General features: G+C 51.2%; 1 long non-coding RNA gene across 1 annotated transcript in view; it reads left to right on the top strand.

Annotated features, from left to right (window-relative positions):
- Window positions 1–13769: 13769 nt before the first annotated feature.
- The window catches only part of LOC142829042 (uncharacterized), a 211515-nt gene continuing 205302 nt past the window's right edge, over window positions 13770–19982 (top strand). Inside the window, exon 1 of the long non-coding RNA XR_012903238.2 lies at window positions 13770–13846. This is a non-coding gene — a long non-coding RNA (uncharacterized LOC142829042). The remainder of the gene's footprint in view (window positions 13847–19982) is intronic.

Genomic DNA, 19982 nt, shown 5'->3' with positions numbered 1-19982 from the left:
AGACAAACTCTCTCAAATATAACGTAGATTAAAAACGGATTCAAAATGTCAATACACTGGCGCTGGGTGAATAATGGATTTTCCAATGTGCAGCCAATTCCAGAAAATAAAATAAAAATGTTTCCATGTAGGGCCCTTTGTAAACAAGCGTGTGTGCTGTTTTAATACAGCCGAAGGAAATTTCAAAACCAAGAGTCTCCTTGAACTGAGAAAACTGAAATGTGAAACCTGCCAGCCCCTGGAACGGCAGATGATATTCTTATTGCTCACGGAAAAGACTATTACTGCTTTCAAGCCTCCTAAAATATTTCCCCAGTAACATCGTTTGCCAATTAACCCAGCAAACGCACCACAGAGCGTATGCAAATGCACTCGCGTTGAGCTGTCTTTGGATCTGTTGGCTTATAATTTAATTAGCTATTCCAGGGTGGGGGCAGTTGATGTTGCCAGAGAGTGCAAGAAGGGAATGCTCGCTGCTGCGTGTTATTAAATCCGCCTTTTGTGTCTCGTTGCTAAACCGAGAGCTCTCTTCCCCTCTGAGGCCTCCCAGTTCTGCTGTTACCTTCTTCCTATGGAGCGATCAAAATGGAGTCCAGTGGCCAGCATGAGTGGGTGCCACCAATTGTCACGCCTTTCCCTGTCCCTTTCTGAATACAGGAATTCCTCATTTCACACTACAGAGATGTTTCAGAAAATGAGCGGGTTACGTGAAAACGTGTTATGCGGGGTCAATTTTCCCATTGAAAATAATGGAAAAGGTGAGGGTTGCATTTCAAGCGGTGGTGTCTGTTGGGATCGGGACATAAGGTTGGGGGAGAAAGGGGACTGGGTTACAATGGGGGGAGGGGGGTAGGTGTTTGGCTCTGGGGAAGGGAAGGGGAGGAGAGGGGAGGGGGAGTGGGTTGGGAGTATGCCCCTGTGATGGGTCTGCCGGCACCCGCACTGTGTCCGGCGGGGGGGGGGGGTCACCAGAGAACGGCGTGGCGAGCAGCGAACCCTCCGCCGCTTTGCAGGGAGGTGAGGGAAGCCTCGCGCAGCCGCCGGCAACGGGCCAGCTGGGGAAATCGTGTTATTCCGGGGAAGGTCGTGTAACTCAACAAATGTTCCCTAAAAAAAAATCGTGCTATTGCGAAAACGTGTTAAGCAAGCACTTGTTAAATGGGGAATTACTGTACTCTGCACACCCTGAGTTTCTGACCAATGGTTGGAACGGCACGGATGCCTTCATGAGTGTGTCTCCATGACACCTGGGGCCTCATTGGCATATTACCTGCGCAAGAAGCCGCGAGTGTAGACATAGCCTAAGTGCTCTGCAGATGCTGCCCATTTCAAAATAAGCTATTTCGAAATAAGCTACGCAATTGACACGGCTCAATTTGCGTATCTTATTTCGAGTTAAGCCCTGCTGTGTAGACATAACCCCAGAGACCTATAAGAAAGATAATGAACTTGCATGTACGTCTCCTGACCCTTACATTTTTACTTCAAAAACTGTTGTGTCAACTAAGCAAATCAAAAACGCCTAGAAAAAGATAATTCCCACAGTCTCTTGTTTCATGATTGGCTCCACAAAATGAAAGATTCCATTCAGCTAAAAGGATGTGACATCTAACTGGGGTTTCGAAATGTTGCACCATGGTGCAGTTTCTGCCTCGATTTGTTTTTGAAGCAAGGCATCCATTCCAGTATGGTTATTCGAACTTTGTTTCAGATTTTTCCAGGGAAAGTAGAACTGGAAGTGGATTTTACCTGACCCTACTGCTTCTTCCAGTAATTACTGTGTGTAGCATCAGTGTGACCATGCAGTGCTGCTTTTTACTTATCTTCACGGCATCATCAAAAAGGCGAGAAAAACAGAGCAGTCCTTGAACAGACTGACTCTATCCAAGCCAGTCTCTGGACACCTTTCCTCCAGAGGCCAAGCCACTATCATAGGAATCTCAGGAGAAATGTCTGGAGTCTTAGAAATCACACTGCAAACCATCAAATCTCTATCTGTGCTCATTTGCCGTCTTCACGGCTCCGGGTCACTGCTATGCAGTTGTTGATCACTTGTTTAATGCTCTAATTTCTTAGCCAACATGAATCCAGGATCGATATCTTTGTTCTCATTATTTCAAACAAGACTTTCTTTCTTGTGAGATCATCCTGCGTCTTCTGGATTGTGGCGAGCTTCTTTTGGCGTGTTCTTCACGTCCCCGTCAGGCTTCTTTAAGTTCAATTCCTTTTCAAGTCGCGTCTCCTTTTGCTTTCCTTTTGCTAATACTGACATATCAATGCGCTGCGGCATTTCCTGCCTAGCCAAGGGGCCTGCTCGAAAAGAAAAACCGTTTTGTTTCTTCATCTGTCTTTTCATTTCAGATTTTAGTCAATAACAACTTAAATGAAATAGAATAGCCGTTTCTAGCAGAGGACGCGCATCGCCTGCTAGTCATTAAAGAACTAGGGCTTCAAAAAGCCACTAACCTAGGAGGAAAATGTTGCTCATTATCAAAACGTACACATTTAAAACAGTCTCATCTCTATTTGAGACGTTCGAGATGGGTGTAGCGCTCTCAATAGCAGAGCCCTGAGTCAGCAGCAGACACAACACAAACCAATCATAACATTTGATATTCTATACAGTGTAAAGTTCTGCTTTTGAAAAGGCAGGAAGAAGTAGTTTGTTGATTGTCAGTATGCACCGCAAGCCTTGTCCCAAGTGGCAAATTCTAGTTTTTCTCCAAGCAGACGAGGTAAGTTGGTATGAGCGTTGCAGCGAGCTCTGGCTTTCCACAAGTGACTCTGACTGAAAACTAACGAGGCCAATTTGGGGGCGACTCCAATTACTTTGTGTTTGGAAAGACAGAAAGGGTGCTCCAAGGAAGATTTTCCTCAGGCCATGCACCAAGTCTGGTTTAAAAAGGCCTCCCGGGCTGCGTTGCTTAAACACAGTTCAAAATACTTCCAAATAGACTCTCCCTTTCATCGCGTGGAAGATTTGACATTTGGAAATGACTACATGTCACCCAGCACAAAGCTGCCTCTGTCAGCAGAGAGACAGACAGGGCTATTTTCAGCACAGTATTGCCAGACTCCTCCTGTCAGGAAGGTAATAATGAGGTTTGCGGAGAGTCCCGAGGAGGGGAGGAATGACAGGAGAAGGTTTTTAGTAAACCTGAGGTAAGACGACAGTGCAAAGCGCAACCTCGCCGTCTGAGAAATACGTCGCTGCCCCTGCACGTTCAGGAGCACAACTCTGACGACTTGGGGTACAATTTGCTGTCCGGGAGACTGATTATGGCACATTCTCGGGAGACATTTGCTCATGTCCAGCTGCTTCCCCCCCATTTGTACCCCACTCCAGCCCTGCTCCCCTCCCTTGCCCCCACTCCTGTCCTGGGTCTCCCTGGGAGGAGTTTCCCTGGCAACGCAGAGTAGTAAGGAGTGCAGGCACTGGGAACCCTGCAGCATTGGCCCCTCCAGCCCCATCCTCCCCCCTGCACTGCATCTCCCTGCGGCGTCAGGCGCGCAGGACAGCTGGATGGGTCTCCCCTGCCCCGCCTACATCCTCACTCCTCCTTGCTGCTGTCTGCTGGCCCCAGTGCCCAGAGGAACTGGCAGAGCGAGACGTGAGTCACCTCCCTAGCGCCATGCTGGTGCTGACAGGAGTAGCCCCCAGCACTGTGGGTGCCGGCAGATGGACTAGGCCCAGGGTGTTGGCTGCCAACCAGACCGTAGCGCTGAGGGGAGCAGCGGCTGGTTCTCGCCGGTGCCAGCCAGACTCCCGGGCACTTAAGATACCTGGCAGTTACCATGTTGCTACACATGCATGTGGCTTCAAGGGAACCCATGTCACAGCACTGGCCACCTTGCCTCTCAATCAAATTTAGCCCAGCCCCTCACTGTCCTTTTGGGGCTGGCTCCACCAGCAGGCCTGAGGGAAATGCCCCCTTTCAGCGCCTCTGGGCAGCTCTGCAGACCAATGGGGAGGAAGAATTAAAACTAAAAAATGCTTATGATCATTAGGAGCCACTTAAAAGCATTGTACTAGCCCCCCCCCCCCCAAACCCATCGTGAAGAGAGTGCACCACTGGACACTAACCGGCTTAAAGGTGAAGTGAAAGCAGCTATGAACAGTAAAGTAAAATAAAATAAAATAAACGAAGAAAGAGGAAGATGATAATACTGAGTTTAAAGGATGAGCTCAGCAGAGTAGAAAACTGATAAGGGAAGCAAATGCACACACGGAGACCTCTATGGCCAGCAGAATTAAAAACAACAAAGAATTTTTCATATATGTTTTGGAACAGAAAGAATCCTAATGGGGTGTGTGACAAGGGAGGGATCGCGTGAGGATTCTCTCCCTCTGGACCATCGGCTATTGGCCACTGCCGGCAGACAAGGTGCTGGGCTAGATGGACCTTTGGTCTGACCCAGTCTGGCTGCTCTTATGTTTTTATGTTCTAATAATGATATTGACCCATTACTCGATGGAAATGGCAGAATTAGCAATAATTATGCAGAAATGGCTAAATACTTGTGTTTTGTATTTGTGAAGCCACTTAATGTATGCCTATAAGATAATGATGATGAAATTCTTTCCATTCCAGTAGTAACTAAAGTGGATGTTCAACAGCAGCTACAAAAAAATGGACATTTCAAAATAAATAGGTCTGGATACTTTGCATCTGGGAGGTTTAAAACAGCTGGCCAAAGACCCATCTGGACTGTTAATATTGATTAGCACGTATTGTTTTGGCACACAGGGGGCGTTCCAGAGGGCTGGAAGAAAGCTAATGCTGTGTCAATACTTAAGAAGGGTAAATGGGATAAATTGGATAATTTATAGATCTATCAACCAGATGTTAATTCTGGGCAAGATATTGGAACAGCTGATAGAGACTCAATGTCACAGATGATTAAAGGAAAGTAATATAATTATTGCCTATCAAACTGGTTTATGGAAAATAGATCTTGCCAAATGAATTTGATGTCATCTGCTTGTGACTGGCTGTTTACAAGAATCGGACAACTCGGAATTTTTCTAGTTTTTAAAAAGATTGCCTGCGTCCCATTGCAAAGAGCAATGTGACCAGGTATTCCTGCTATTCCTTCAGAGCCGCCCAAGCCTGATCATCTTTGCCCGCTCAGGTTCCCATTTGTGGACCTCCATGTCCCTCTCCCTTTGCTGGCTGCGGTTACAGAGAGCTCCCTAGCCCTGGCCTGTCTCAGCTGCCAAAATCTGCTGATTCAGACATTCCCCTTGCCTCGGGACGCTGCCTCTTCTAGTTGGGGCGCTGTTGTCAGGCCTGCAAATTCGTTCCTGTTCCTGGCTCTTGCGTAGCTGCCGTTAGTGATCAGTGTGACTGTGATCTGGAGGGAGGCGGTGGTTTTGTTCTTTATTTTCCTTTGCTGATCTCCATCATTTGTGAACCAAAGGAACTTCCTGCTTCCGTCGTTGTTTGGCAAATTGTTTTCCCTGCAAATTCTGACCTTTGCTCCTCTGCTTTCACCGCAGCACGAAAACCGGGACGAGCGCTGTTGGCTTGTGGTGCGAGAGGAGACCCCTTGCTCGGCCTTTTCATGTTCCGTGGCGTATTCTTCACTTACCGTTGCCAGGGGCTGGTGATGCTTTTGCTTCTCCCATGACATTACGTGGGCGCACAATCGGACGGTGATTGGATAGAAACTAAATTGACAATCAGATGCCCCCTAAACACCAGGCCAGAGATCAATCCAGGCGGCAGTGGGTTTACCAGGGGCTCCTGCCCTTTGGTTTGAGCTGACGGTGATGACGTGGGGCAGAAGCGCCTGTAGCCAGTGCGGGGGGTGGATACACCCTTGGTCACCAATAGCCAGCGACAGTGCAGCAAAGGACAACGGCCGCTGTCTCTGTACCCACAGAGCCGGTTATCTCACCGCAGACGGTGACCAGGTTGGCCAGGCAGGACTTGCCCTTGGTGAATCCATGTTGCCTGCTCCTGATCACGCCCCACTCGCCAGGCGTTTTTAAAGACAACGGCCAACGGCTCTGCAGTCTCACCAGCCAACTCCCTCAGCGCCCTTCCATGCATTGCATCCGGCCCATAGACTAGCCGTTCTGAACAGTCTGTATCCCATTCTCTCACCCTGACGGCTGCTCACTGTAAGAAGATGAGGGCCTAAAACATAAGCCCAGTCAGTACTAGCTACCAATGGACAAACCCTGGCTAACGCAAAGCAGAGCTAAGCTGCGAGCAAGAGGCCGGCCCCTGTTACAGAACTTGGCACAAACAGGGCTGAGTGCGCAAAACACTCCTTGGTAATAGGCCCAGGTGCAGAACAATAATTGACACTGGTCATAAGTGGAAAGCACATGGTACCAGCAGCTCATTAAAAAAGACCTTGGTACCCACTCCCCACAGATACAGACCCTGGTTCAGGAACGGGTCTAAAATGACAGCGTGAAGGATAGAGATAATCTAATCAAACCATGAGATACAGGGTGTTGGGTGGTAACCTGACAACATCAGAAGGTGGTAACCCCACACGTCAGCAGTGAGGTGTGACTTGCTGTACCTGTATAAGGTGGTGTCTTGGCGGGACAGTCTCTGTATGACCTGGCGGGCAGTGGAAATTTCCCACTGACTGAGTCATTCCATTATGGCAAGTTCATATGCGTAGAGGTTCAGTAGAGTCTATTAACAACTGTGACTGTACTTAACCCTACAATCACCCCGGCCTGGCACCTTCGATCCTTATCTGGTTTGTGGTCTTTGGGGGCCCTCTCGGGGTCTGCTGTGGAGACCAAGTGCACAAGTCGACACGGCCCACATCACTGAGCGCACACGCACGCAGCCTTCTGGTTATCCTCATCCACGGACCCAGAGACCTGCGAGGAACCTCGGCAGTAAATCCTGACCAGCCACCTCCCTGAAGAGCTACACTCATGTCCTCTCCATACTCTCCAGCCAGAGCGGCAGTCTGGGGGGACCGTAGCAAACCAACAAACCCCAAAGCACTGAGGACTTCAGCTTGTTCCACCTCATCCGGCACTGGGTTGCCTGCCCCATTCAGGAAGGGTCCCCACATCTTCCCTGACCACCTTCTTGTTGCTAACATACCTGTAGACGCCCTTCTGGGTACCCTTCCCATCCCGGGCTAGCTGCAACTCCAGTCCTGCTTTGGCCTTCTGATTACATGCTCGATCGAGCAAGATCTTTATATTTCTCCTAGACATCTGTCCAAGTTCCACTTCTTGGAAGCTTCCCTTTTGTGTTTAAGCTAGCCAAGGATCTCAGTGCTAAGCCCAGCAGGTTTCCTGCCATATTTGCTTTTCTTTCTGCACATTGGGATGGTTTGTTCCTGCGCCTTCAATAAGGCTTCTTTAAAATCCAGCCAGCTCTCCTGGGCTCCTTTCCCCCTCGTGTTAGCGTCCCAGGGGATCCTGCCCAGCAGTTCCCCGAAGGAGTCAACGTCTGCGTGTCTGAAGTCCAGAGTCCTTATTCTGCTGCGCGCCTTTCGGCCTGAGGTCAGGATCCTGAACTCGACCATCGCACAGGCACGGCTGTCCAGGTTGCCACGTACTTCTACATCCCCTACCAATTCCTCCCTGTTTGTGAGCAGCAGGTCAAAAGAGCATGGCCCCTGCTTGTCCCCTCCAGCGCATGCACCGGTAAGTGTCCCAAACCTCTCCCAACAGTTCCTCCAGAAGGGTGGCCGAGTTAGGCTGTAGCTGAAAAACTAACAACTTTTTAGAAACTGGACCTTTAATAACCACGGTCACCTGAAGACGTGGGCTGTGCCCACGAAAGCTCATGACACCATCTACATGTTTTCCTAGTCTCTACAGTGCGGCAAGATGATTTGTTGGTTTTTACATTGTTCCAAAAATTCCTGATTTGCAAGGAAGTCCCATTGTGAATCCCGCTCTTCATCTTTGTGCGTAATGACTTCCCATCTGCGGGGTAACAATACTTTCCTTTGTCCCAGATGTCTTGTCCCGCTCTAAAACCCCAGTCTGCTCTAGGAGAAGAGCTGGAGAACCATGCTGGGAAGATCTTAAAATTGTTGCCCACGTATGGATGTGAGCTCCGATGTCCCTCCTTCTTGGGATGTTTCTTTTGATAAGAAGTATGTAACACACTTACGCAATGGATGTTAAGTCCCTTTGTAGTGGATGGCCCCATGAGAACAACCTACTCCTGCTATGTGTTAGCAGATGTACTGGTTGGGTCAAATGGTAGAAGACTTTCCTATGGAGGTGGTGGCCTTACGTTCAAAGTCTGCAGCTGATTCCCAGTAGGAATTGTTCGAAAAGTAGAAGTTGCACTGGGATGATCTTCCTCTGTAGACGTTCACCAAGTGGACATGTCTTGTATATATGCTCAGAGTTGCCCAAATAAAATGTAAGCGCATGAGCTTTGGTAGACGTTAGACCGAAGGATGGTTTGACGGGCGACATGGTGCAAACACTGCCGTTTAGAAATCAGTTTCTTTCTGATCCAAGGGGAATTGGAAAGTCACGTTGGACGGACAATTTGTAAGTCCCCCCTTCAGCGTTCACTGGCTGGATGGGCAGTGCCAAGGCGTTCAATGGCCTGATAGCAAAGATTATTTTCAATGGAGTTTTGCAAGATCAACTCTGGCAACGCCGCACCACCCAGCTGATGAATAAGTGCAAAAAGAAGGTCCCGTGTGGTCACCCGGCCGTGCGGGCTTACGGGTGCTCGCCCAGAGAGCAGGAGAGAGCTGACACCAGTTCTGACATCGGGCTGCTTCCAGAGGTGAAAGGAAGCCGTTGCGCCCCGGCCCGCCGCCCCAGCAAGAAATGGTCCGGCTGGGCACTGAGCTGTGGGGCGTGGGGGCGGGGGGCGCTGGGCTGCCTGCAGGTTACCATGCTAGAAGCAGGCAGCCTGGCAGATTAGAGGGGCTGGCTGGGGTCAGGGGTGGGGCTCCCCGGGTCCCTCCGCCCCCTGCATCCATTTCGGGGCGGTGGGAGGGGGGAGGGGTACAGCTGCACTTACCTTGGTCCACGAGTATGTTTTCTTTGTGCTGACCAGGGCGGGAGGCCAAGTGCACGGCCTGCTCCGCTCTCGGCTGCCCAGGGGAGGCAGAGGAGGAAGGACACAGGCTAAGAGCTTTGCCTTGCTCCCTAGTCAGCAAATAGGGAAAAACCCCACTCGGCATCTGAGGTAAGTGTGGCTGCAGCCCCCCTGATAAGTCGCCCTTGCCCTGCCCCCGCACTCACCCAGCCCTCTGCCTGACCCCCGCATACACCCCAACCTTGGCTCCTGCATTCCCAGCTCCTGCACCTGCCACACCCCGAATCCCTGCCCTGGGCCCCTCCTACACCCCAACCTTGGCTCCTGCATTCCCAGCTCCTGCACCTGCCACACCCCGAATCCCTGCCCCAGGCCCCCTCCTCATACCCCTGCCCTGGGCTCCTCCTACACCCCAACCTTGGCTCCTGCATTCCCAGCTCCTGCACCTGCCACACCCCGAATCCCTGCCCCAAGCCCCCTCCTCATACCCCTGCCCTGGGCTCCTCCTACACCCCAACCTTGGCTCCTGCATTCCCAGCTCCTGCACCTGCCACACCCCGAATCCCTGCCCCAAGCCCCCTCCTCATACCCCTGCCCTGGGCCCCTCCTACACCCCAACCTTGGCTCCTGCATTCCCAGCTCCTGCACCTGCCACACCCCGAATCCCTGCCCTTGGCCCCCTCCCCATACCCCTGCCCTGGGCCCTCCTACACCCCAACCTTGGCTCCTGCATCCCCATCTCCAGCTGTAAGTCCGGCACCCCTCCTCCAGAACTGAACCCTCTGCCCTGAGACCCCCACCCTCAAATTCCTCACAGGTACCGCTGTATGGCCCCCCCTCACACACTCAGTGGAGGCGGGGCTGGCTGTGATAGGCAGTACCTGTGAGACATTTAAGTTATTTCCCCCCTGGCTGCTTCTTTTATGTCACTAATTCTCTCTTTGTCGAGATGGCTCCTGCCTGCAGGAGAGCTAGAAATGCTCATTTTAATTCCAGCCGCTGCGCTCAAAGACCCCCCGGGCAGGAGCTGTGGGGGCCATTAATACAGACTCAGCCGTGCGGTGTGCGGCGCTAGTCCCTGGGGGCGCGCACGAGCCGTCCCACAGAACAGGCCCTGAAGCGCCCGAGAGCAATTCAAACAGGGCCCTTGCGTTTCACTTCATTTTTCTCCTTAAAAAACAATTTCCCGAAGAGCCCTTGATGTAGAAACCCGCCCGCACCCTTGCTGTAGACGCCGCCTCTAGACTGGGGCTCTGTGCGTTTGCCCTTCGCTTCCAGGGCGAACCCTCGCACCAGCCGCAAAGCCCGTGTGTCCTGGAGGGTCACGAGTGGCTGAGTCCCAGTTGTGATTAGCGGCCACCAGTCACGAAGGCCTCAGCCCGGGCCAGGGGGCAGGTGAAAACCACCAGGCCACCTTGTCCTTTGGATTTAAGGCCAGCAGGGCAGTTGGGAGAGACAGGCAGACGGGGTGGAGGGAGGGGGGAGGGGGCTGCAGGCTGGGTTTGGTTTAGTTTAGTGTGGACTCTTGGGGGCCTGCAGAAGGGACGGGCGTTCTGCCCCCGCTGGGAGCGGAATCTCCTGCCTTAGCCGGGGAGTGGGCCTCGCGGTTTGTGAGGCTCCTGCTCTGACAGCCCCTTAGCACCCGCTCGGCGTCCCTCTAGCGTGGGGGGCCCTCAGAGCCTGACTCAGTGCCGCTGCAGAGCTGCCCAGCCCGTATTTCAGGGCTGCCAGACGCATGCAGAGGGAGGGGCTCTTGTGGGACCCAGCAGGCGACTTTGCTCCACAGAATACGTAGCGTGAGGGCTAAAATGTTCCACCTTGCCCCTGAGCACTCCCTGTACTCACCAGGGCCAGCCTTACCATGAGGTGAACTGAGGCAGCTGCCTCAGGTGCCAGACTCCAGGGGGACATGCTACTAGGACCCAGAGAATTTTCAAAGTTTTGGCCAAAGTGAGGGGGCATCATGTGAGCTCCCTGCCTCAGGTGCCACAATGTTGTGGGCCAGCCCTGGTTTCAGGGGCCTGCTAATAGCGTGACAGCACCTGGAGCAGCTAAGCAGAGAACTTCCACCAATGTGTAAATTGGCACCAGGCAGATTTGAACTGGGGATCTTTGAAACTTAGTAGAGAAGCCTCTACCCTCAGAGCTAGAAGCCAGCTGCCACTCAGCCCTTGCTGTACAGCTTGCTCCTTCATCTCTGTTACTTGGTTTTAAATCCCACCGAATGAGAGAGTGACCCACACTAGCTGTCTACACTGCAGAGTTTTTGCACACAACCAGCCATTTTTGCACAAAACCTTGCAGAGCGTTCACACTACAAGCATGTTTCTGACCAAGAAAAGGTACAGTAGATTGTCAGAAGACAGGGCTTTTTGCACAAGAGTTATTCCTCTTTCCACAAGGAATAAGCCTTTTTGCGCAAGAGCTCTTGTGCAAAAAGGCGTGTGTGGACGGACACCAGAGGTTCCTTGTGCAAGAAACCCCTCTTGGAAAAAGCATAGGAGCTTTGATGGTCTTTCTTGTGCAAAAGCTCATGGCAGTGTAGACAGGCTCTTGCACAAGAACTTTCTGGGGAAGATCTCTTCCACAAGAAGTTCTTGAGCAAGAAGCCTTCACTGTAGACATAGCCTAGGCATGTGGTTACATATTTCCCCTAGGTGAGGAATCTCCACTGAGCTTCAGAGATCCTAGATGAGCTGCCAGGACGTAGATTTGAACCTGGGCCCTTTGGAACTTAGTATAGGAGCCTCTACCCTCTGAGCTAAAAGCCAGCTGCCTCGCAACCCTGCAGGACTCATCTCTTGGGCTTATCTGTTGCTGTGCTCTAAGTGCCACTGCATGGGCCAGTGAACCACACTAGGTGTGTGGGTTACAGCTGCACAGAGATTTTTCCCCTTTTCAATCAGACGTTCAGCTGAAGGGGAAGGGCAGTAGAAGGTGATCCAGCTAGAGCTAGTCCAAACTCTTCCTGCAGAAAGTTTCTCATGTAGGGAAACTTCTGATTTTTCTTTGGACTTTCCCCCTTCTTGGGAGAACTGGAAGGGGGAGAGGGGATTCAGTATCAGTGACCTGTGCCTGCCTGAGCTCCTGGTACCATGTGGGAGCTGAAATCTGGCCTATTTGGGAGAATGAGGCATGAGGTGCTTGGACTACATCTCCCATGATACTTGTGGCCTCCCTTCTGGTTGGACTGGGGTGGTGCATTATGGGAGACAGCTCCACTGGGAGCCCAGGACAGAGGGAGGAAGCAGCTGAGTGGCCAGGTGGTCTCAGAGCAGGTTTGTACAACAAGGGGTTTGGCTCTGGAAAGGACTAAAAGCTTTTTTTACAGTCAACAATTGTGAAGGCCCCTCCTCAGGAGTTTTCCATTCCTGGGGAAATATTGATATTTCCACTTCTGGCCCTATCAGTGATGGAAGCAAAAGTTTCCATAGTGGAATTTCTCCCAGGATGGAAATTCTCATGACTTTCAGCCAGCTTTGCTCAGTGTACCCCCCTGCCACAGCCGCGGGTAAGCTTGGCGAGGGTGGCTTTGTAAAAGTTAAGGAGTGAGAGTGAGTCAGTCCTGTAGTGACAGGTGTAGTCCCCTTACTAAAGGTGCCTCTGACTTTTTCTGGGAGGATCTGTGTGCTGCAATCTAGCCCTAGAGACTACAACTCCCATGAGCCCTTGGGGAAATCAGGAAAAGAAGGCTTGTCTGGGCATGTGGAGAGAGGGGTTCGGCAGTCAGGGGCTCTGCATTTTGGGGAGGGAGAGCCAGGCTGCTGTGGAAGAGGCTGCTGTGGAACAGACCAGGAGCTGTTGTGTTGCAGCTACAGCCTTGGATCTAGCAGGCTGCTTCAGGGGCTGTTGATTGCCCTAGAGGGGAGAGACTCTGGCCACACAAACCAGCACACGGGAGGTGGCTGTAAGTAAATGGGCTCTTTGGGAAAGTGCTGCCTGGGACAGACCTCAGCGATATAGACTAACTCTGGGCCTAAAGAGAGGCAGCGTGTCCGGCCCAGGGAACCAGAGCTGCTGGCATTTGATGGAGTTTGCTCCGGGGGCAGAGGGACTTTGCAGCTGGATACACAGCTTGGACTAACACACTCACAACCTACAGAGAACCTCCACTCCAGATCTGCAAGCGCGCCCACCCAAGCAAGCGTCTGGGACTCTGAGTCCAGAGGATACATGGTGGCAGTGCAAATGCCAGATAGAGAAGTTCCTATTATTTCTGTGCACTTTGTTAATTGTATTCACTGTTAACCCTGTTTCTTTAAGTTGTTCCATAAAGCTGTGTTCATTCCAATGGAATCAATGAGATGTACAGTATTTATAATTTGAAATTGCTGTCCTGGAGTTAGATCCAGCTGATTGCTGGAATAATGTTATTCCTGGAGGCTCCCAAGGCACACCAGTAAGTGTGCACAAGGCCAGCCAGTTGGAGGCGCTGCCATTGTATGTTCTTTATGAGCAAGGGCCTGCAGCAAGGGGGTGGATAGGGAACATCACCACTGGGGTACTCAGGACCTCCTTTGATGTCAAAACCCATCAGGTGCCCAGGCACAGCTGTGAGTGTGACCTGCCCCGAGTCACCCAGGGAGGGAAAAGGGGGTTTCACGGGTGAGTGAATTGAAAGTTGGGGCAACAGGATCAAGCCGAGGTTCCTACTGAGTGTTCGAAGGCCCAAGGTTTGAGATGGATGAGGTCAAAGGTTAGCAGTTGGATCAGCAACAGCACTTGCGACCAGACCAACTTCCAGGCTCTAATTAGATACTTTTACAGGGGTGTCTCTCCTCTCCAACCAACCCCTGCTGAGCGGAGGGCGTTTGGGAGTCCTGGAACCAGAGGAAGTGGAGGTAAGCAGTTTCTGGGAGTACAAACCCTTTTGTCCCTGGGGGACACGCTCAATCATAGGTAACAAAAGACGGATCCTGTCTCCTGAGCGAGCCAGTTTTGTGACAGGTGGGTCTGCTCCTGCAGCCTCTTTTCCCGACTCTCTCTTTCTCCTTTGGATTGTAATGGATATTGAGCAGGATCTCTGGATAGCTGCTTCCTGCAGCGACAGGGAGGGATGCGCCTGGCTAACTGCACTAATGGGATGCTAGTATGTGGGGGAGGTCACATGCTACGCTGCCTAAAAATGTTGTAGCAGGTTTATAGAGTCTCCATTAAAACAAGGGAAAAGTCTGGAACTACGTCCGTTTTCAGAACCAGGGAGCGTATTTGAGCCATGGATTCTTTTCCATGCTTGGAACACGGTTCCGAATGTGGGAAGATTTTGTATTTTTATTGATCTTTTTTTAAAATGGGGATATATGTATGAAAGGGGCAAATTTACAAATACATTGCGAGGTGCCTCACTGTGATGATTATTGGTTTTTATCCCAGCTCTGTGTTGTCCCCTGTAACATGTGCTGAAGTTTTAAAACTGATACAAATGTCTTACCCTAAGAATGCAGGGAGAATTCGCATCTTTGTGCAAAATGGAATTGTCTCGATGCTTGTGTGAAGGGAAGCGTGTTAGCAACTCCCTCTTCCTGGTCTCACGGTTCATTCTAGAATGGCTGTTGCTCTGAATCGTTTGCTGTTGTTTCAAATTTCTCGCTGTTGTGTTTGCTTATTTATGAACTGGCCTGAAAGTGTGCATAAGCTGAGTGGTATATGCTGCTGTAGTTGGATTTCCAGATAACTGATATTCATGTATAAAATGCAAGCTAGATTTCAGCTGAATTACTATTGACATCTTGATATAGGTACTAGGGATGTGTTTACATACTAGAAAGGATTTTCTTGGTGAAGGCATTGAAGCTCTTAGATTTGAACTGGCTATGTATGCAAATAATCTCTCTCTTTTTATTTAAAAATTGGAGACTGCAGTTCCTGCTACTGTCACTGTTACTGACAAGCTTGGCTCTTTTTGAGGAGTGAAAATCAATTCTAACTCAAATGCAATGCCTGTTCCTAAGCGACTTATTTGGGAGTGTCTTTCTCTTCCAAAGTTGCATAATCTTTATCCTGCTGATATCGATCCCCTTTTAATAAAGCTAAAAGTGATTCAGGCAGAGTTGTAAAGTGCCCCTGCATTTATTGTTAAAGGCTGCATTTACTTTGAGTGACTGTCCTCCTGAGTCATTTATAGATTTTTCTTGCTGCCGCTGTTAGGAGTGGTATGAAGAGGGGTATTTGGAATATAGCGTGTTTATGGAATTTATTAAAGTTTAAAAGAACTGCTTAAGAAAGCAGCTACAAAAAAGGCAAGAGTAAGTAAACTTCAGACTGTACCAAGCCATTTCTGCTGTGCAGTACATCAGCTTGCATATTTCTAGTATCTCTTAGCTGCACCAATTAGCATAATTTCTGAATCCGGGATTCAGGGTTTTATGTCCTAAGGGAGTGGTTCTCAAGCATACAGACCCCTTGCCAATCTATTAAAATTTCACGGGCCACCCTTCCAAATGATCCATTTTTTCTCACCTAACTAAATCCTTCTCGCCATTCTAATAGCTTGTGAACAGTTAGCGCTGGGTGATGTATTCAAAAAAGTGGGTGAAAATGATAAAAAGTGACTGACCTGTTTATAGGCCAATTCCAGAGCACAGATGCAGGGGGCAAGGGTGGAACTTTGGGAGTGCGGGGTGGGGAGTTGGGTAGCAGCTGTCATTCTGGGATGTGGCTTGCTTTTGCTCCTGTTCTCCGGAAGCTAAGGGAGCACAGGGAAAGCACTTGCAGGCTGTGCATGCCTCTCATGCCTGGCTGGTGTGTGAGAGGCATGCCTGGGATGCAGGCACTTTCCCCTCACTCCCTTAGCATCTGGGGAATGGGATCCAAAGCAAGCCGCAACCCAGAATGCAGGGGGCAGCAGTCAGGCGTGGGGGTCATGCACAGCATGCAGGCACTTTCCCCTCACTCCCTTAGCTTTCAGAGAACAGGATCAAAAGCAAGTCGCATCCCAGCATGCATAGCTGCTGTTTCCTCCTCCCTTCCCGGGGGGTGGGGAGAAGAAAAGGAAAAGAAAAGAACAGATGGGGCCCATTGCGATCCTTACTTTTAAAAACTTTCCGCAGTCCCCTCCCCCCCGCAGTGCCCTCGCACACCCCCCAGGGGTCAGCAGACCACAGGCTGGGAACCACTGTCTAAGGCAGTGGTCCCCAACCTTTTGAGGTTGTTGGGTGCCGGGGGCGTGGCCGTTTGCCCGCCGGGCGCCAGGGGGCGGGGACACTAGCGCGCCCGGGGGCGTGGCCCCCCCATAGCTGCGCACCCGGGGGCGTGGCCCCCCCATAGCCGCGCGTCCGGGGGCAGGGCCCCCTCCAAGGGCCGCGCGCCCGGGGCCGGCGCTCCCCCCCACCCCTTCCCCCACCGCCGAGTGCTGCGCGCCCGGGGCCGGCACTCCCCCCTCCCGCCGAGTGCCGCGCGCCCGGGGCCGGCACTCCCCCCTCCCGCCGAGTGCCGCGCGCCTGGCGCTCCCCCCCTCCCACTGAGTGCCGCGCGCCCGGGGCCGGCGCTCTCCCCGCCAAGCGCGCTCCCCCCGCAAGCCCCCTTGCGCCATGTGCCCGGGGCCAGGCCAGCCCCGAGCACCTGGCGGGCTCATTGAAATGCCCCCGCGGGCACCATGGCGCCCGCTGGCACCGTGTTGGGGACCACGGGTCTAAGGGCTAGGGCAGTAGTTCTCAAACTTATTGGCCCATGGCTCAACACAGACCTTTGTGCAGACCCCCAGCCAACCACCCACGGTGACACAATGGGTGCAGGAAGGGGTGGGGGTCTGGGTGCCAGGGGGAGGAGGAGCAGCATCACGTGGAGCCAATTCCTTCCTCTGCAAGCTGGATCCGGCCCATGAGGCTCACCCTCCCGCCATGATGGGAAACCGGCAGTGGCGCTCCAATCTCACGGGGAAGTGGGCGTGAGGCTGAGGCTCCTCACTGCGGGGAGGAGAGGGGGAGCCCCGAGCCCACAGCCCACGTGCAAGACAGTCATGAACCACTAATGGTCTATGGGCCACACTTTGAGAACCACAGGGCTAGTGTGACGTAGTGGGGGTACTTGCTGGGCTGTGGTGACCTCTGCTGTCTGAGCAAGACCCAGCAGGGAAAACCTCATTATGCAAAGGTGACTCAAAAACCTGTCTGACCTGCGGCCCCCCATGGGGAGAAACAAAGGAAGGTGGATGCTGCCCGGGCTGGGGGCAGGGCTGGGAGAGGTAGAGTTAGTTCCTGTCTGGAAAGCAGGGGAGAAGGAGCTGGGGAGGGGGCTGGGACTCCCCTATCTCAAGGGGAGCACTGAGGCCTCTTAGCCCCAGTTCCTGTAACCAGATGACATCTGTGCTGTGCTGTATCCTGGAGGAGCAATAAACCACCCTCAATTCCACTGGCTGGTGGAGTCTGTTTGTGCCATTTCAGGGTGCAGGAGACGGGGGACCCCCAACGCGCCGTCACAGCTAGGGTAACCCATCTTTGTGTTCTGTACTCCTCGTTTTACGAGGCATAAGGGGTCAAGCGGAAGAGGCTTTATTAGCGATAGATCAGCCTCTAGACTTCCGCTCTTCTCCGACAAAGCTCCGTGTTGAAAAAAAGCGGCGGCCATTTTTATGCTAATGAAGCTCGGGATATTTAAATCCCCGCTTCATTAGCAATTTCGCCCAGCCTAATCTGCATCCCTCTGCTGGCAGAGGGGTGCAGTCTAGACATACCCTGAATGTGGAGGAGGCATACAGATGGAATTGAATATTTTCAAAATGCCCGGCCCACCCATCCATCGGAAGGAAGGGGAATTTCCTGAGAGCCCTGGGCATCATCAGATGCTGACACTTGCCCGCTGCAGAAGAGACTCTGCCGTGTTGGTCCACGTCTCACTTCTCTTTCGGGTTGGCACTCAGCAGAACGGCGCCTTTTCTTTTCCTGGACTAACGACAGCTGCCTCTGAGAGCGCTTCATTTTCTCTGGTGTCTGTAGTTACTCAGGGTTGATGTTCCAGAACCTACAGAGCCTGGGAGAGTAGGATCCATTTTAATGACTGCGACCATTAAGATTTTCATTTGCAATTTCTCATTTTTTATTATTTCCAGTCTAGGGCTGTGCTTTAGTGCAGACGGGTAGCCTGCTTCTGTACATCAGGGAAATTAAACTGCACTGAAAAATAGGAGACATAAAAATAAAATGTGTGGAAAAATTGCAATGACATGGCCATGTTGGGGTTGGAGTTTGTGATGTTGTGAAAATAAACATCTTTCCAATGGACCCATTGTATCAGGGCAAAAGAGATATTAGCAGGGTGCTCTGCTAGGGCTGTCCTTAGCAAAAGTCAGACTTCATTTGTTTGTGATGTTCCAACTAAAAACATCCATATGCTCAAGCATGAAGTTCTCCAGGATGTTAAAAACCTCTTCTTTGCCGTTATCATTGACCATATGTGGGTGTGTGAGAAGTTTGACTCCAGACGTTCTGTTTAGGTTGCTGAATCTCCTAAGATCAGACATCTGTGCAAGAGAGCACAGAGGCCATGTCCCTGCACAACTCACTGCTTGCTGGCGGAAGCACTAACACACAGCTTTCTGGTTTGCATTGGCCGGCTGGTCCTGAATGTAGAAAAATAAGGCTCGGCAGAAAAGCCGCTAAAGCCTTAAGGGGAAGGTAGTGTCTGTGGAAATGGGGATTTGTGATCACGGTGTAGTTCCTTCTCTTCTCACTAGTTTATATGAGCACTGAAGGGATGTTTCCGCAGTGACAAGCAAGTTTGGGTCTCGAGTTTGACACCTCAGATGAAGCACACCAAATCACTAGACGCTTTGGAAAAACTTCTTCAAAGCAGCTTAAAGCGCCACTGGAGTTATCCTCTTTCCCCTTGCAGCTGTTGGTTTGGAAATGAGCAGATTCTGCACTGAGTTCACTATTTTCTCCTTGATCTTGCCTTGCTTGGCTCATAAATGCTAATGAACCCATGGCCGGAATGCCATCAAGCCAGAGGCTACATTTCTGAGTCTTGGCGCGTCGTCTCTGATCTGGAAAGGTCTGAAACTTTCCTCTGGGAGCGTGCGAGGTTAAGGCTTGCCAGGCCTCGCTCAGAATTCTCCGCTCCAGTTAGTAATAGGACAGTGGTTAGTACTAATCATAGCAACAAATACAGTATTTTGGCTCCACAATTTGCTGTTTGTAGTTTTGATTAATCATCAATACAAGTCCTGCACTGGGCTAGTGACATACAGCTGGCTCATGGTTTAGCTCAATAAGACTTACTCTACCCACTTATATCAGTGTAAACATGTCACTCAAATCCACACCACTTGGTGACAGTTACATCAACCTAACTGCCAGTGTAGACAGTACTACGTTGATGGACATAGCTACTGCCTCTTGGGCCCTGGAGGATCTGTGTCGTAGAGAGAAACTCTCCTGCCAGCATAAGTTGCGTTTTCGGGAAACACTACAGGGGCACGCCAGCACTGGTGCAGCACTGTAAGAGTGTGTCTACACTGCAGGGCTTAACTCGAAACAAGCTACGCAAATTGAGCTACGTCAATTGCATACCTTATTTCAAAATAGGGAGTATCCACACAGCGCTTATTTCGAAATAGAGCACTCTTCCTCCGGCTTCCCTTATTCCTTGTACAATGAGGGTTACAGGAGTCAGTGTAAGACGTCCTCCAGCGTGGCAGTATTTTCACACTATTTCGAAATATCTGCCTGCTGTGTAGACGCGAACTAAGTTATTTCAGAATAGGGTTGCAGTGTAGATGCACCATAAGTGTAGACAAGCATTGAGGGCTGTGTTCTCCATGCTAATGGAAGGTATTTATGAAACAAAACTTAAAATTTGCTGCTACCCATTTCAGAGTGATTGTCAGAAGTCACCGGTGTGGTGTCCGGATGGGATCTTGCTCAGTCCGATGATGAAGATCGTTGGACTGTGGGCTTTCTCCTGTGTACTCTAGGGCCCTGCACAGATGAGCACATACAACAGACTTCAAAGCTATGTCTGCTCAGCAGTGTTATTTCGGAA

The sequence above is a fragment of the Pelodiscus sinensis genome, chromosome 5, assembly GCF_052426305.1.
Source record: "Pelodiscus sinensis isolate ZL-2025 chromosome 5, ASM5242630v1, whole genome shotgun sequence".
NCBI classification, from domain to species: Eukaryota; Metazoa; Chordata; order Testudines; family Trionychidae; genus Pelodiscus; species Pelodiscus sinensis.
Note: the sequence above shows the minus strand (reverse complement) of the source record. Positions and strands in the feature narration are given on the sequence as shown.